The 13,782-nt window shown below is 35.5% G+C and overlaps 2 long non-coding RNA genes across 2 annotated transcripts in view; one reads left to right on the top strand and one right to left on the bottom strand.

Annotated features, from left to right (window-relative positions):
• The window catches only part of LOC126968774 (uncharacterized), a 384,859-nt gene that overhangs the window by 262,747 nt on the left and 108,330 nt on the right, over nucleotides 1–13,782 (top strand). The window lies entirely within an intron of this gene.
• On the bottom strand, nucleotides 6,546–7,114 carry LOC126968779 (uncharacterized). The gene is made up of 3 exons (XR_007730283.1): nucleotides 6,963–7,114; nucleotides 6,816–6,913; nucleotides 6,546–6,712 (listed from the first exon to the last, which is right to left on the bottom strand). It is a non-coding gene; the product is annotated as an uncharacterized LOC126968779 (long non-coding RNA).

Here is a 13,782-nt window from a genome sequence, read left to right as displayed (position 1 = left end):
ATAAGATATATTGATACAAAACTGAATCAACCCAACCAGTCACAACGCAAATTTAACCATAAGATGCATTGATACAAAACTAAATCAACCCAACCAGTCACAACGCAAATTTAACCATAAGATGCATTGATACAAAACTAAATCAACCCAAACAGTCACAACGCAAAATTTACCATAAAGTGCATTGATGCAAAGCTAAATCAACTCTTCCAGTCCCAACGCGAATTTAACCATAAGATGCATTGATACAAAACCGAATCAACCCAATCAGTCACAACGCAAATTTTACCATAAGATATATTGATACAAAACTGAATCAACCCAACCAGTCACAACGCAAATTTAACCATAAGATGCATTGATACAAAACTAAATCAACCCAACCAGTCACAACGCAAATTTAACCATAAGATGCATTGATACAAAACTAAATCAACCCAAACAGTCACAACGCAAAATTTACCATAAAGTGCATTGATGCAAAGCTAAATCAACTCTTCCAGTCCCAACGCGAATTTAACCATAAGATGCATTGATACAAAACCGAATCAACCCAATCAGTCACAACGCAAATTTTACCATAAGATACATCGATACAAATGTGAATCAACCCAACCAGTCACAATACAAATTTCACCATAAGATATATCGATACAAAACTGAATCAACCCAACCAGTCACAATACAAATTTCACCATAAGATACAATGATACAAAATTAAATTAACCATACAAACGCAAAAACCTCAACCTATTAGTAGCGGTACGTATTTACAAAATTTCATATATTAATGGAAAATTATAAATATTGTAATACTATACGCCATGTCACTCATTTGCTAGGATTAACACTGTATGTAGACTAAAAAACATACAAAATTAGTTTACCCACCCCATTCGTACAATGTTTCATTAATTAATATGTAATAATATTCCAAATTGTGATCAAAATTTTTTGCAAAATATAAATGCTTATATAAAAAAATTGCTTATATTCCGTATGTTCTCAATCTTATTATATCAATATGAATTGTAATTACTATTATCCTAATGTGCGTAAGTCATTCTCCGAACATCAAAATATTCACAGTTAGTATAATATAATAATTTTATGACCTAAAAATGTTACACAAATTAAATTTGTAACCAAAATTTATGAACGATGCGGGACGTAGCCCGCAACCTCTCAGGTACCATTCGAGCACTCTTCCACTGAGCCAACTGTTTGAGTGACGTATCCTTCATAAATCTTGGTATGTCTTATTCAACTCTCAGGTTGTGGCTCCATCTACAGGATCTACTTTACAGTTAACCTGCTCAACCCCAATAATTGCATATTAGGAAATTGACTTGAGTTATCGATCTTTCAAATCTAAGCAATTCGTTTTAATTTTGGTTTATGTTTAAGTCCCGCACCGTTCATAAATTTTGGTTACGAATTTAATTTTTTTAATGAATCCCGGAAGTATATACAGATATCCCTATCACTTAAAAAAATATCTAAAAATATCATTTTCAATACAACACAAAAATCTCCATTTAATGCTTTAATATCACAGACTATTAACTATAAAAAAGACGAAATAAAGGCCTTCAAAAAAGTGAAATAAAATATTAATTATTTCATGTCAACATTTACCATTATTACTTACTTAAATTATGAAAGTGATGACCAGCCTAGCGAAACACTCTTAAGAAAAAAGCGATTCACTCGATGGTATGAAACGTGAAGTCATTGACAAATTAACAGATGACGGCTAATATCTTGTAAAAATGGAAAAAGCCGAAATCCACTTCCTTTTAAGCAACTGTTCGCTTTCAAACGAAGCCGGATTATACTTCGTCGCTTTGTTATATTCTATAACTATTAATTTACTATTTTAATTATATCTATTTCAAACTTATGTCAAATCTCACTGCACGTTTCATACTAAACTAAATTTCAGTTTTTATTTAGACAGCCCGCCTCTTATAAAGTAGAATATACATCCTCTTTGGTGATGACTTTCAAATCGAACTAATTTAGGAGATGTAGAATCCACTCATTTTAATAAAAATATTCAAAGTATTCAATTTTATACATTAAATCAAATCCTTTTTGATTATTAATTTCCAAAATAAACCTAAACTATAATTATACAAAGCTGTGGAATGAGCTTCCTTGTGCGGTGTTTCCGGGACGATACGACATGGGTACATTCAAAAAAAGCGCGTACACCTTCCTTAAAGGCTCGACGCTCCTGTGATTCCTCTGGTGTTGCGGGAGATTGTGGGCGGCGGTGATCACTTAACAACAGGTGACCCGTGCGCTCGTTTGTCCTCCTATTCCATAAAAAAAATTGTTTGCGATTCGGGCACATTTCAAAAACCTAACCCAACCCTATACATTCTTCTGAGATAGAGAATAACTGAATAGAGTATTAAAACTCCAGAGTGGTTAGACACTAATGATTGGATCGTAAAAAATACTTCATATATATTACTAGCTGCCATGACAGACAGTCTGTACATTATAAATAAAATAGTGTATTTTATGCATTAGTCAACAATATTTCATGACATCAAGAATTATTTCGTAAAATATGCTCCCTGCTGTTATATTGAAATTGTTTCACAGCAGAACTGTCAAACCGTGCGTCAATAAATTCTCTCATAGAAAATATGAGCATACAATACAAATATTGGAAATTAAAATAATTATGGGTCCCTAATCGAAATAAAAACTATCCTATCTCTCAAGTTGGACTAAACTGCACTCCATGAAGTAATCCCCATTAAAATCCATTCCTTACACAAATAAAATTTGAAAACAAAATTTTATGAACGATGCAGGACTCGAACCCACGACCTCTCGCGTTCTGTGCGAGTGCTCTTCCAATTGAGCTATTCATATTGAGCGTTCGAGTGACGTATCGTCATAAAATCTTATATGCTTTGTTCAACTCTCAGGTTGTGGCTACATCCACATGTTTGTTCAGTTTAGTTTACTCCTTAGTTTAGGAGTTCACTGGAAACAAACATCAGGACACTGGATTTATATATATTAAGATATGAGGTTGTTATTGATAGTCCAGTTTAAATTCCATACTCTCGAGTTTCGATACACAATCACCTTAAATCATCGTCTCATATAACTAAAATGTAACAAATAACTAAATAAAACTAAACATTAAAATTGAATTAATATAAAATTATTACAATTATACTAAAATTATTAAAACAATTACTAATTAATAACTGATAAAACAAAATTAAAATAAATCAAGTCAAAATATTACAAAAATGGTATCATAATTAAAAAGAATTAGATGACTAGTTAATAGAGAAAAAATATTACTATAGCATTTACTATCTGATGATAAGTAAAAATGTATTCCAGAAGGCGTAGACCAACGGTATGGTAGTGAAAGCTTTTATTTATACATCTAGATCAGTGTTTGCCAACGTGGGGCCCACGCACCACAAGGGGGCAATTTGATAGTTAAGGGGGGGCTAATTAAAAATGGACTACTGAATTTACTTACGATGTTTTTATAAAAAAATTATAGTGATTTCTTCCTAAAACTTATCATTTATATTTCTTATAGGGACATAGCAATTTTTGAAGGTTTAAAACTATGTATGGGGGACATAAAAATTTTAGAAATGTTAAGGTATGGCCCTACAAAACCACACCATAAAAAAGGTTGAGAAACACCGATCTAGATAGACCGTGACAGCTGTGAAAACGTCGAAAAAAATTTAAGTTGACAGTTAAGCTCTATTTTGAGCAATGCACGAACACTAACATACGTTTATGATGGTCCACTCCTTACCATCACACACATTAAAATAAAATAAAAATTAAAGATTTAATCGCGTGTAAATTTATATGATAGTATTTTTTTTATATAAGAGGGGGCATACGGGCAAGAGGCTAACGCAGAGTGGTGAGGCAGCCGCCCATGAACATCCGCAACAACAGGTGTCAACGCGTTGCGGGCCTTTAAGGTGGGAACATGCTCTTTTCTTAAAGGTCCCTAAGTCGTATCGGTTCGGGAAAACAGCACCCGGTAATTGATTCCACAAAGTGGCTGTGCGAGGCAAGAAATTTCTCGCAAAACGCGCGGTTTTGTAATGCCAGACTTCAGTCGAGTCTGAAAACGATGTTCTGTAAAAAGAACGAAACATGGAAGTAAATGAATAGTTTCAATTTTAAGCAATGTAATAATTCAGTTATTATTTACACGCGATTTAATCTTTTAAAGTTTTTTATGATGCTAGAAAAGTATGGAATCATTTTAAATGTTATTGTCTAATATATACTAGTAATTTTTCAAAGTATGTTAAGTAATAGTCAAATAGACGTGTCAGCACAGAGATCTAAATAAGAAATTAGTAGAAGTGACATAGCCATAAATACTGTCAGTAATTAGCTGTCAATAATCTCAAGCTGTCCCAATATAACCGATAATTCATTCTTATCGCCTTGTGATTTGCAATTTCCATACAAACTTCTATCGCTGGTAAGCTATACGTCCTACCATTAACAGACAGTGTGTACGGATAATGTGAGTTACCGTCGATAAGTTATTTGGGACAGAAAAGTCAACGATAGTTACGATTTTTATCTCACGTAGGCCACAACCGGAGATAGATTGAATATTGGGAACGGCCGTTATAGACCACCAGCCAGTAAGTAGTGATTTAGTATTAATCGAAACAACGCGTAAATATGGTGTATTTCAGTTTAATTAACTGCGGAAATTCTCCCACAACTACCATTAATACCGATCAAAATAATATATATTTTGTATTTTTTGAACTACTATATTTCAAGGATATAATGGCGATGATTTTTCGCTATAAGATTCTTAATATTTTATTCGTATTAACGTCATTTTTCTCACCATTGCTGCACAGCAATGTAATGTACAACCCGGTTATATTATCACTGTACCTGACGTGGATGACGTCACATCGTCTCTTTGTTACGGTGTGCAAAACAAGCATCACTATAGCTCTGTTCAAACTGAGACGAATAACGCGCGAGACGCGGGACTGAAGTCGCTCGCGCCGATTGTGTCAGCTTGTATGGGCGTGTTCAAATTGACGCGAGTAGTCGCTCAAGTTTGCTCATTGTTTGATCTCACAATGCATGATTTTTCTCCACTATAGAATCAAAAATGACACGCGGGAAGTCGCGTCAGTTTGAGAGGCTAAGCGAGCGAGCGAATTGCTCTAAAACGCGTCTCGCGTCCTGCGCGTTATTCGCCTCAGTTTGAACAGAGCTTAAATGATATCCCAATACTATCACTAATAGATAAACTACGATTTTTTTATTTGTATAATTGATTGATTTAAAGGTACTGTGTTGTGATGCTGATTATTATTATTATAATGACGAAAAAAAAAACATACCGACGAATAGAGAACCTCCTCCTTTTTTGAAGTCGGTTAAAAATCAATAGAAGCATCTAAGTTAAGTACCTAAAAAGAGTATTTTTTTATAACAGTACTATTTATTATAGAGACACAACAACAAACAGTACAGAACTATTAACAACAAAACTCAAAACGTAACAATGAAAACTTCAAAACAAAGCAGTGATAGCACAAAAATATCATGACATGTACCTAAAAGTAATAAAACTGCAAACCGTACTGACGCAACAGGACGAGTGGGGAGGTGGGAAAGGGAAAGGGGATTTTGTTCCAGCGAGGTCCAGACGTAAGACGGCCGTGTAGTAAAAGGTAATATGTAGTCATAAATCATTCCGCAATGACTTAGCACTTTCCAATTATAACCTATCTATTACCTTCTGATTTAAATCTCTATGATTTAACATAAATAATATCTATTAACTAGTCATCTTACAGCAGAGAATGTTTCTCAGTATTGCTTTCGTCAAACTTATAGATAATATATAAAAACTATAGCGACCAGTCGGAACTGAAACAAAAATAAAACAAAATATTAAATAATGATGAAGTAAACAAAGTACTAACACAAGAAAACAACGTTAACTATTGTTCCGGCCAGTGTTTCACAAAGATCGATAAACAGACATCTGGATACATTTGAGCGCAAACTTTGTACGGACGTTCACGGAATAAGGCCTGCAATGATTCGCCAAGGGAAGGGTATCTGTGGTGATGTGACTTATCCGTCGCTAGTCGGTAACCGCAAAGGTGCAATGCGAGCTTTATGCATTCTCATCTGAATAAATCTGAAGATCTACACAGGTCGATACGCATCATGGAAAAGTAATTTTAAACGGTGTGTTGCTATACTCAGTGGCTAGATATGCGTCGCGGTACGCAGAATTACGAACCGTGGGAAGACAGCCTAAAATAGACTGTTGTGTGATGATTGAGTCACCTGGGCGTCATGCAAGCCTGAAGTAGACTGTTGTGTGATGAATGAGTCACCTGGGCGTCATGCAAGCCTGAAGTAGACTGTTGTGTGATGAATGAGTCACCTGGGCGTCATGCAAGCCTGAAGTAGACTGTTGTGTGATGAATGAGTCACCTGGGCTCACGTAAGCCTGAAGTAGACTGTTGTGTGATGAATGAGTCACCTGGGCGTCATGCAAGCCTGAAGTAGACTGTTGTGTGATGAATGAGTCACCTGGGCGTCATGCAAGCCCCTTAAAGTAGACTTTTGTGTGATGAATGAGTCACCTAGACGTCGTGCAAGCTTAAAGTAGACTGTTGTGTGATGAATGAGTCACCTGGGCGTCATGCAAGCCCCTAAAAGTAGACTTTTGTGTGATGAATGAGTCACCTAGACGTCATGCAAGCTTAAAGTAGACTGTTGTGTGATGAATGAGTCACCTGGGCTCACGCAAGCCTGAAGTAGACTGTTGTGTGATGAATGAGTCACCTGGGCTCACGCAAGCCTGAAGTAGACTGTTGTGTGATGAATGAGTCACCTGGGCTCACGCAAGCCTGAAGTAGACTCTTGTGTGATGAATGAGTCACCTGGGCTCACGCAAGCCTGAAGTAGACTGTTGTGTGATGAATGAGTCACCTGGGCGTCATGCAAGCCCCTAAAAGTAGACTTTTGTGTGATGAATGAGTCACCTAGACGTCGGGCAAGCTTAAAGTAGACTGTTGTGTGATGAATGAGTCACCTGGGCGTCATGCAAGCCCCTAAAAGTAGACTTTTGTGTGATGAATGAGTCACCTGGGTGACGTGTAAGTTTAAAGTAGACTGTTGTGTGATGAATGAATCACCTGGGCTCACGCAAGCCTGAAGTAGACTGTTGTGTGATTAATGAGTCACCTGGGCTCACGCAAGCCTGAAGTAGACTGTTGTGTGATAAATGAGTCACCTGGGCTCACGCAAGTCTGAAGTAGACTGTTGTGTGATGATTGAGTCACCTGGGCGTCGTGCACTTAGGGTAGCGTCGGGCGTTGCGGTACACGTGCCCGCCTTGTGATACCAGAGTGCCGCGCGAGCTGGCAGCACTCACCGCCGTGTGCAGCGACCCCACAGACTCCGAACGGCTCGATATCCGCCGGTGTAAGTCATCTACATTCGTCGGTGTCACCTCACCTGGTAACATTGGACTAATATTATATTGTAATTGAAATGATTTGTAAATCTTGATTTAAAAGATTGGCAATAAGTGTCTAGCTACTTAATCTCATAAACTCAACCCTTTACGAAGTAGCAGTAGATACAATTAGAAAAAAAAATTTTTTTTTGACATTCATGTGTCATTTCCGTGACCTACCTATGAATAAAGTGATTTTGATTTGATTTGGAATTCCAAAAATCGCTTTCAATCAATTAATTATTCACGTAAATAAGAATCGCATTGTAGTTGTTATTTAAACTCAAAGGGACGCAGAACAGACTAAAAGAATGTCAAACGCTCAAATATTATCATATTTTACATACAAATTTCAGTCTATAAAATCACAACTAACTAACGAACAACAGGACATATTTACATACTTTCTCGGTATTTTTTTAAAAACAATCCTTTCATAGAATATTTCTGATTATTTTTATTTTTGACTTACATGCATCATCGGCCGGAAGACGTCCAATGCTGGACAAAAGCCTCCTCCAAAGATCTTCACGATGATCAGTCGTGCGTTGCCCTCTTCTAACGTATTCCGGCGATAATGACCAGATCATCAGTCCATCTTGTGGGGAGGACTTTTCTGCCCCATCGGCCATCTGCACGTCGAACTATGTGCCCTGCCCACTGCCACTTCAGTTTCGCAATCATTTCTTTTTATTTATCACTTTTGACTTCTTTTTAACCGACTTCAAAACGGAGGAGGTTCTCAATTCGATTGGTATTTTTTTTATGTATATACACCGATTACACTGAGATTTATGATCCGATTTTCGTTATTCTTCTTTAGTTTGATGAGGAATGCTTGCCATTTGGTCCCTATAGTCAATACTATTGTTTGTATCTGCCAAGCCAAATGTAATAAAAAGCAGGTACCTACACTCGCCACGCGTGACTTTGAGCGGGATAGCTTCGTCTAGAACCAATAAACTCAAGCGGAAAGGCACCGGCTTAAGCCCTATCAATAGGTAGCACTTACAAATATTAGTATTTCATTTAGTAATATTAAAGGTATAATATTAGCATAAGAGGTGTATTAAATTAGGTTATTTTTTACTTTTCAGTTTTTGAAGTCGATTTTTATGCGAAGTTTTTTTTTTACACCAAAACCCTATCCACATTAATCTACCTGCACATATACTCATGAGCAGGCTAAGCCATAAGAATCTGAAAATCTATCTAAATGAAAGGCGGCTGTTACCGTCGTCAATACTACCGATAGGAGTCCTCCTCGTCAGGTCGGGGCTGCTTCCCCAGGGACTGAGCGCACCCATGGGACTGGACAATCCCGCTGTCACTAGAGTGTCATCCTCATCTGCTGAATCTACGTATAATGATATAAATCTTCGTTTAATTTTAATTTATATAAACGTAAGGTTAACATATAGACGTTGGACCAGTGAGAGGCTCCTTTGCACCGGATGCCGGCTAGATTATGTGTACCACAACCTTTTTGCTCTTAATAGTGATTTTCATTATAATAACACTAGAAATAAGGGATTGCTTGTAACTAATTCTAGTAGGCTTCATAAGATACATAATAGCTTTAAGGGTAAATGTATACATACACTTCTACAATAAAGTCCCAGCCACTGTTCAGGCATTATCTATAAATAAATTTAAATTTTTATAAAAAAATGGCTCTGTCGTAAATCCTATTACTCCACTGCTGAATATCTAAATGATCGGACAGCCTGGGACTAGATTGTGATTATTTTATAGCGATAGAAATGACTGTACAATATTGTATATTTTTATTGAAAAGAGCGCAAAAAAAAAAGAATGCTGGGAAAGTTTCTTGCACCGCTTCTTCTCTCTCAGAGCGCCATTTCTTTCCGAAGCGGTAGTAGTACCTAGTAGTATAAGAAATGACATCAGAAAGAATTCTAAAGGAATAAATTTTGAGAAAATAAATGCCTTTTATGCCTTTTTACAACGGCGCAAAATTTCTGTTGAGAAGTAGTAAGTGTAAACATTGCTGTGTTTCGGTCTGAAGAGCGCCGTAGCTAGTGAATTTACTGGGCAAATGAGATTTAACATCTTAAATCTAAAGGTGACGAGTGCAAATGTAGTGCTGCTCAGAATTTTTGGGTTTTTTCAAGAATCCTGAGCGGCACTACATTGTAATGGGCAGTGCGTATCAATTACCATAAGCTGAACGACCTTCTCGTCTCTTCCTTTATTTCATTAAAAAAAAGTGTTGGTATGTACTTCAAGGTGTTATGCGATATTGCACCGAAACCTAAATTATAAAGACAAAAAAATACTTATACTTATGGCCCTATAAATCACGCAACTAAAACTATTACTTTCACTACCTGTCAATCAAGTACCAGTTTATTCACAAACGTTTGGAGGTATTAAATAGAAATTGTCTTTTGAGCTGTAAAAATGTTGCTCCTAAGATTGATATATCGATATATTATAATAACCTAAGATACATTTAAAACTACCCTCAGATTGTTTATATATTACGTAGTTATATTTACTACAAATATCTATCAATAAAAAGTTAACGTTGCCAACTTGCCGTAAAGTTGAATTGACAAAGCTATCAAAAGAAAAGCAAAGTGTTCACTCTAATCAGATGTGTCAGATATACCACGTCTTATTGAATTCGCGTTCTTTATTACAAAAAAAATATAATTTCTTGATTAAATGTTCACCCCTTAAGCGGTAGGAAATAATTATTATATACGGAAAGAAAGAATAACGTAATATCTTTAAATAAATAATAACGTAGTCAAATAATAATCAAATTCGTAAAGTAACAAGTCTTGTCAAATTTGTTTACTGAGCTGCTACAGTAGCATATTTCCATTCATTGGACCATATCAATAACTCCCGTACCCAAAAATATCTCGTAAATTCTGATTTATTACCGTTAATCTTCAACCCAAATCAACATACTATAAAGCAGTCATTCGAACTTTAATTTTGCTAGATTAGTATGGATGTGGACTCGTACCGTCGTCATAGACGTCGAAGAAATTTTCTTTCGAATCGTTGTGCGAATATGAGTGTGGCTTCTTTCTCTTGCTCTGCAAATAAATAATGCTTGATGAAAAAGCTTTGTATATTATATAGAATCGTTTGAACATTATTAGTGTTATTAATAAACGCGAAGTAAGGTTATTACATGTTTAAAACTTTCTGTCTTTAACTTACCTTTTTACATGACAGGGAGAATTAATTTTAAACATGGGAGTAACTTTACATTGCGTTTATTAGTAAGACAGTATCAGTTTAGTTTCAGGTTAAAGTTATATCTAATTTTCGAAATAACTCTAAACGAAAAACAAATAAACAGTCAGCTCCGACATATTCCTGAATTCATTCATCTAAATGTAATTCGTATTATAATAATACAATAAGTTTAATATTTCACTTAATATTTTTTTATATATTATTTTTTTTAAATGATTCTCTTGTTGCTTGAAATATTCATATATCAATTTCAATAAGAATTCTGTTCAAATATCCATACTTTCACATAGACACACAGTCGTATAATAGGATAGAAGACGCATGGAGGTATAACGGATTTTCATTACTTGACCAATTCTAATGCCTTATGGAACTCATGTCTAAAGGTTTTATATAATATATAATAATATTTAGTTTTATATAATATATATAATAAATAATATAATTTCAACCCATAAAATATTTAATAAATAGTGAAAAATAAGGGAAAGAAATTAAACTTACAAAACGCTTTACCATTGGTCGAAACAAAATGTGACGTCAAATGACCCAACATTGGATTTATCGGTGCCGATATCCATATTGTGTTCATTGTTGTTTGTGAGAAAAATAGCTAAAACTGTATTCCTGTGGTGATTTTTGGTAAATCCATATTTTTAGTGAATTAGGCCTATCTAGGACGATGACTGAAACAGGTTTTGTCAAAGCACAATCTAACGGAAAAAGATTCATTTTTTGCAGCATACTTTGAATCAAGTGTCGATTTTACGAGTGGAAATATCAAAGGGATGAAAGATGCAAGGTAATTATTGTTACCTTGGTAAGTTCTTCGGCGACGGACATCTCGAGCGCGTGGTGCGTGCGTGCGAGCGCTGCTATTGCCTCCTCTAGGACACGGTTACGTTCTACCTGCAGTTCAACATTCTATTAGGTATTTATCTACACCCATGCTTTAAATCCTCTATTAAAGATTCTGAAACAGTTAGCTTATTGCCAACATTAAAACACCCAATGTTCTAATAACCATTACATCACCCAAAAGAGTGTTGTAATGTTGTACTGAATTTCATAACAACACTTCTATGTTTTTTTTTATCCCTTCATGCGCAAAGAGTTTCAACATACAGCCACATTCTTATTGCTCGATGCGTGGTATCTGTATGAATTTCAAAAAAAGAACATTTTCGTTTACGAGCGCTCCACACTCCCAGAACGTCGCGCGCCGTAAAAAAAAGTAGGTTATTCGAATCCCCGCCATTTTTCTTCGATATTTTTATTGTTTTGTTTACAAAAAATGAGCGATTCATTTTAAACGCTGCAAAAGAACATTATATTCGAGTGAATTTTAATTATTGCACTATACAAAATGTAAATTACTACTAAAATAAATAATTGTATCATTAATACTTATTTTATTTGTATATAATCAGTAACGAATGATATTAGGTTACTACTAGGACTGGTGTGTTAATGTTAGCAGTAAGCTAACTGTTCCAGAATCTTTTAGAGGATTCATATTCTGGGTGTAGATAAAGTCTTGTATGCAACTGTTGATAATTAGGTATTAAAACACTTATGTGATACTATTATCACATGAGTGTTGTGTTGTGAGACATTGTGAGATAAATCCAAACAGTTGCATAATAGTTATTTATGCAACTGTTGTGTAATAAGGGGTATTAAAACACGAATGGGTTTACACACTACTATTGTATCACATGAGTGTTTGAATACCTAATTATCAACAGTTGCATACAAGACTTTATCTACATCCATAATATGAATCCTCTATAAAAGATTCTGAAACAGTTAGCTTACTGCTAACATTAAAAAATCCAGTCGTAGTAATCATTACATCATCCAAACGAGTGTTGTAATGTTGTACTGAATTTCATTACAACACTCGTTTGGATGATCTAATGGTTATTAGGACATTGGGTGTTTAATGTTGGCAATAAGCTAACTGTTTCAGAATCTTTAAAAGAGGATTTAAAGCATAGGTGTAGATAAATTATTATTATGTTTTCGGGGATTTTTATTTTATATTGATAATTACTGTACCACTTTATGTTATAAGTTAAAATATATAATTGCTAGCATAATAATATATGATTTTTCTTTCTTTCTTTCTCTCCTTCTATGCAAAATTATCTATTTATGATTTTATATACACCTCACCTGTACGGCAAGTGCGGCCGCGTCTCTGTCGCGCGTCTGTGCGACGAGCGCCGCGCAGTGTCGCAACGACTGCAGGGCGTTTTGACCCGACCCGCTCGCATGTTGGAATCGCTGTCAACGAAAAACATCCTCAGTGAATATGCATACTCATATGAATCTTGTTTTTTTATCTGATTTAAGAGGGGGCAAACGGGCAAGAGGCAACCGCCCATGGACCGCAACAACAAGTGTCAAAAATTACGTTGCCAGCCTTTAAGGTGGGATGTTCTTTTCTTGAAGGTCCCTAACGGCCGTTCCCAATATACTATCTACAGATAGAGATAAATTGCTATTTTCTACTGTCAGTAAATAGCTGTCAATAATCTGAAGCTGACCCAATATACCTGATAAGTATATTGGGACATATATAATTATTATCACCTTATGTTGGGTCGAGTGAATTGCAATTCTCTTTCGATCTCTTCCAGGTAACCTTAAGGTGTTGGAGATCTTATTTATAACTAGAAAAATGGCAATAACTTAACATACTCTAGATGTCAGTGTCTAGGATCATGCGTGTGCGGTGTTTCCGGTAAGATACGACATGGGTACCTTCAAGAAAGCGCGTACACCTTTCATAAAGGCCGGCAACACTCCTGTGATTCCTATAGTGTTGCAAGAGAATGTGGGCGGCGGTGATTGGCACGTTTGTCCTCCTTTTCCATAAAAGAAATACAGAAACATATATATATATATATATATATATATATATATATATATATATACCCACAACTTACACATTTTATACTGTTTAGATATTATTCGCACAAAAGAGGAGGAAAAAA

This window comes from Leptidea sinapis, chromosome 16 (assembly GCF_905404315.1).
Source record: "Leptidea sinapis chromosome 16, ilLepSina1.1, whole genome shotgun sequence".
NCBI classification, from domain to species: Eukaryota; Metazoa; Arthropoda; class Insecta; order Lepidoptera; family Pieridae; genus Leptidea; species Leptidea sinapis.
The sequence above is the reverse complement of the archived record's forward strand: the minus strand, read 5'-3'. Positions and strand labels throughout refer to the sequence as shown.